Below are 5350 nucleotides of genomic sequence, written 5' to 3' on the forward strand. Positions count from 1 at the left end.
ATCATAAATGAACTACATTCTCAATATACCCAGCCATTAGAGACTGTCACCATCTTTTTGCACCCCTCTTCCAAGGCAGCACAAGGTGGTGCCTGTCACGCAGATCGCAGTGATACGTCTGCTGTGTGGATCTATGCAGCTGTTTTTGAGAAGCTTGCCTTTTATCAGTAACAGCAAATGCATAAAGGACTATTTAAAGTAGTCCTGGATATTCATGGACTGTAGGCTACTGTTGCCCTGCAGCCAATGATTGACTGCTCTCTGCTTATTAGTGTTCATAAAGGGTCATTGTCGGGAGGGCGGAGTAGGAGTGGCTAGGCTGCAGCTCATGAATATGCAGGACTACTTCTGTGTCTGCAACTAATTAAATGCTAGTTTCTCCAAAGCTACAGCCCAGATCTGCACTGCAGACATATCACTGCAATCAGTCTGATAGACACTACCTCTCAGCAAGGCCTGCAAAAAGATGGTAACAGGCTGTAAGAATCTGGTGCGGGTTCGAAGCCTGTTGTTGTAACCCAAGCGGACAGACAGCGTAGTCAGAGGAAAGCCAGAGGTCAGTAACGGGTAATATCTGTTGCAATACAAAGGAGCAGGGAGGTAGTGTAGACAGAGGAAAGCCAGAGGTCAGTAACGGGTAATATCTGTTGCGGTACAAAGGAGCAGGCAGGTCGCGTACTCAGAGGAAAGCCAGAGGTCAGAAATGGGTAATATCAACTCGCAGTATAGAGCAGCAGGCAGGAGGTGAAGCTTGACTGTTGGCTTGGAGCACAATAATCATGCAAGGAGTGAGGGACAGTGACAGGTTTGCATAGGAAATCCAATCAAGGAAGCAGGGTGGAGCAAATCAGGAACTGGAATAACAGGAGCAAGGACTAGACTGTGAATCAGCAGGGAAACTGTCCAAAAGGCTGGACAGCTCAACAGGTAGAACTGTCACCTGAGCAGAGGAGCTCCTGGCTTCAAGTCCCAACACAGTGTCTCTTTAAGCAGTTTACTATGGAGCCACCACTAAGGATAGACGATCAATAGTGGACAACTCCTTTAGCTTATCCTATGTTTTTGCAGAGTGGGAGGAAACTGGAGTAATCAAGGAAACACACACAAACATGGGACAACATACAGACTCCATGCCAATGTTACCCTTGGTCAAATTTCAACTCAAGACTTCAATGTTACAAGGTAATAGTGCTGACTACTGGGATTCACCTGTATGAGACGTATTAATCCGTTCTGTTTTGGTGTTACTATATAATACCAAATAATGAAAATGAAATAGTCTCTGTGCATTCAGAGGGGCTCAAAGGAAATCAAGTGTGTAGCAAATGGAAATAAGCTTTTAAAGTAACATAGTTTGGGGCTGAAAGTTCTCCCCGATCCTGGCGCATATATTTAATTGGAAATATATTAATTATATTTTATATTATAGAATTTATTTTTATTCCCACCATCCACTGCAATTTCATTGTAATTTTATTTTGGCCACAAATTATTTCCATCATCTAATGTAAGTCAGTTACTGTAATTACATTTTCTTTTGGCTGCAAGTTATCTCCATCGTTAAATTTTAATATCATTTTTAATTTGCTGTTTGCTTTTAATGGGATCTGTCACTAGATAGACAGCTCTCTATAAGATCCCCTAATGGGGCTAGGCTGCTGCCAAGTGCCTATGTAGAATCAGAAGTGTGTTTCTCCTATTGATTGCCCGAGATGGATAACCTGAAAAGGTACCATCAGTTGGTTCAGGTGATCGCTCCCTGCCATTCAGCACCAGGAGCATGCTGTTGCACATATAATGGAGCCAGTGCTATTGCTTTACCGTAACTTAAGACTATTAGGTTATTTTATAGATGCCTTAATATTCTCCCTTTATTGCCTGCTATCACAAACCAAGGATAGATAAGTCAGCATTATTCTTAAAGAAACAGTACACCATAAATAATTACAAAGTAACAACATTGTCAGGGTTAATAATAAAAAAAAATAACAAAGCAATAAGTCACCCCTCCTAAACTATTGTGCCTCTACTGATGGTTTGTGTGCCTCGGATATCATACAAAGGCATATTTCATGCTTTTAGGGGATGATACTTCCATGCATACAAAGCTATATGGAATGTAACAGAAAAAACTCATTGCATGCTCCATCAGACTCATATGAATGGTACATATTGACATTTTGGGAGTGTGATGGACTCTATGTCAGTGCAATAATGGCTCCAAACACTAAGTTTTGCACATTGGGTTCTTCCATGTGCATGAGAAAGGAACACTCCAGACAAGAACACAAGACCTTTTCATACACACTGTTAGGGTCTATGTATATCATGTAACCACGTCCTTTGCTCAGTTCCCCCATCTATAAGCCAGAATGTAAGATTAACTACCGTTCTATTCTTATATCACAGGATGGGCAGTCATCTGGCTGGATGTGGGGGTGTCAGAAAAGAGATGAAGAGTGATCAGATGATCACCCCGAACTCCACATACTGAAAAAGGGTGTCTCCAATGGGTGAATTCCTTTAAGTCTACTGAAGCGCCAAAGGAGACCGTATAGAACAGAATGACTGTGCTCTGTTTTTGTAACCCCTGTCGGGTCAGACTCTACACTCGGGATAACACAGTGTGTCAGTTTTGCAAGTATTGAATGTGTATAATACTGTATATGTACTATAAGGACAAAAGTATTGGGACACTGCACAAAAACAGCAAATATGCAAATACTGAGTTTGCTGAATGGTATGCTGGGAAGGGCATGGGTAAAATAAAAAGCTTCATTCATCCGATCGAGCCCTTGCGGGACGAACTGGAGTGGCGGGTACGTCACCATCACCTGTGCCAATCCTCACAACAATGTCTACTCACAGCCTGGCATGAGGAATGGCGAGTTATTCCTGCCCCAACTTACATAGAACTTGTGGAAAGTATGCCTCGACGTGTGATACAAGCAAAAGAAGGGCTGACATATTACTAAATAGAAGAGTAAAGAACCTTTTCTGAAAAACATGCAGTGTCCAAATACTTTTGTCCATATACTGTGTGTGTATATATACCCTGTTTCCCTGAAAATAAGACATAGCATGATTTTCCAGAATTTTTGAGGATGCAAAATGATTTTTCAGGCTTTTTGAGGATGCTTGAAATATAAGCCCTACTCCAAAATTAAGCCCTGCTAACAGTTAATTTAACAAGTCAATTTAAATAGTGTCCAGGCAGCTATACATGTAAAAAAGTTAAACCTTTTTGAACAAAAATTAATATAAGACACTGTCTTGTTTTCGGGAAACGCGATATATATATCTGTTTCAATCTATAACTTTTTCTTCTCCTTTAAATCTCTGAAATGAGCCACCACTTAAAAAGTTGGGCATTCCAGCCTTTAAAAATGCTAGAAGCAGGAAGAACAATCTTGTAAGTAGAAGAATTTCACAAGAAAAACCTGACCATTTAGTGACCTTTCGTCATAAACCTTAATACAGTAGTTATTCAAAGCGCGTAAGCAAAGTGAACTAAAAGATCTTCCTTTCTTTGAACTATCACTCTCAGCTTCTTGGCCTCACAGTAATGGATGGAACATTTTTTTCTTCCTCTTCTTTGACTTTTACTTTTGATCCGGACAGAAGGGGTAGGTCAATGGTATTCTATTAGTTCTTTCTGCAGCTTTCACCTGCAGGATTTCATAAAGCCTTTATGTTGCCTGGTGCATGAGTATATGTCAAAATGACTAAGCTTAAGCAGCTGTTAAACCCCTATGATGGATTTAAATGGAATGTAAATGAGGAAACCTAATTAGGCTCCACTTCTCGGATTTGTAAAAATAAAGTATGCCGAGCTCTTTCATGTGTCACGTATAGCTTGAAAGGATAACTAGTATCTTGGATGATTTGCTAGTCATTCATCGTCAACTCTTTTAGGAGTAAAGCTAAACCAACCAGAATAAATTCCTATACTTGCTGTACTGGTCTATTATTAAAAAGTCTGCATGTAGGAGTTGACATAAAATATTGCTTACGGTGACAGGTCAGTGACTCAATACTAATTTTACTCCAAGCTATGGTTAGCAGGATTGCTGACATATTATGCTACATATAGACTTTTGAATATACATATTGAAAGGGCTTTTCCCGTATTATGTACAGTATATAAAGGTTAAAGGGTTATTCCAGACATTTAGTCATTAAGTATTGATGACCTATAACCGGGATAGGTCATTAGTAGAGATGAGCGAGCATACTCGTCCAAGCTTGATGCTCGTTCGAGTATTAGAGTGCTCGAGATGCTCATTACTCAACACGAGCACCATGGGGTACTCGTCTCGATTAAACGAGCACTGACCATTGAATTCAATGGAGCCGGCAATACAGCCGGCTCCATTGAAAGCAATGGGCTGCCGGCGAGCGCGGGATGAATTTTCGGGAAGGGCTTAAAAATATAAGCCCTTCCCTGAAATTCATCCAGAAATGTGTAAAAAGTAAAAAAAAAAAATACTCACCTTGTCCCGGCAGACGGAGTTCAGCCGCGGCCGGCCGGAAGTTCTCCTGAACTGCTGTGAGTAGTATTCAGCAGCCGGGGATTTAAAATCCCCGCCTGCTGAATGAGCTGTCTCTGATTGGTCACAGCCTCACCAATCAGAGGCAGCTGTCACTCACCCATTCATGAATTCATGAATGGGTGAGTGAGTGCTGCCTCTGATTGGCTCAGCGCAGGGACCAATCAGGGGCAGCTCTCAGCTGTCATTCAGCATTGTGACATAGGATACAGGTCTTCTTTGCCCAGTACAACTAATAATCTTCCAATGGCTCTGTGGTGACATGACTGGCGTCAAAATAACAGTGCAACGTATCTCAATGTGAGAGACATAAGCCATAAGTAAGTAATGCTGACAATTAGAGATGAGCGAGTATACTCTCTAAGGCACATTACTCGAGCGAGTAGTGCCTTAGCCGAGTATCTCCCCGCTCGTCTTTAAAGATTCGGGGAGCGGCGGGGGAGAGCGGGGAGGAACGGAGGGGAGATCTCTCTTTCCCTCGCTCCCCCCCGCAACTCACCTGTCACCCGCGCCGGCCTCCAAATCTTTAGAGACGAGCGGGGAGATACTCGGCTAAGGCACTACTCGCTCGAGTAATGTGCCTTACCGAGTATACTCGCTCATCTCTACTGACAATGCATTACACTTTCCTCTACAAGACTTTTTTCCGGCAAACCCATACACAGGCAAAATTTGCGACGCAGAAAATAGGTGTTTATGTGAGTTTCTGCATCAAGAAGTGACTTATCACTTCTTGATGTGGAAACACGATTTTCTACATCGGAATTCCACACCTGAATTTTGCCCAATTGACGGGGTTG

At 42.0% G+C, this 5350-nt stretch overlaps 1 long non-coding RNA gene across 1 annotated transcript; it reads left to right on the plus strand.

Moving 5' to 3' along the window:
- Window positions 1-924: 924 nt before the first annotated feature.
- LOC136580932 (uncharacterized) lies at window positions 925-3848 on the plus strand. Its single transcript, XR_010787032.1, has 2 exons — window positions 925-1182; window positions 2410-3848. It is a non-coding gene; the product is annotated as an uncharacterized lncRNA (long non-coding RNA).
- Window positions 3849-5350: the final 1502 nt, after the last annotated feature.

Source organism: Eleutherodactylus coqui, chromosome 10 (assembly GCF_035609145.1).
Source record: "Eleutherodactylus coqui strain aEleCoq1 chromosome 10, aEleCoq1.hap1, whole genome shotgun sequence".
NCBI lineage: Eukaryota > Metazoa > Chordata > Amphibia > Anura > Eleutherodactylidae > Eleutherodactylus > Eleutherodactylus coqui.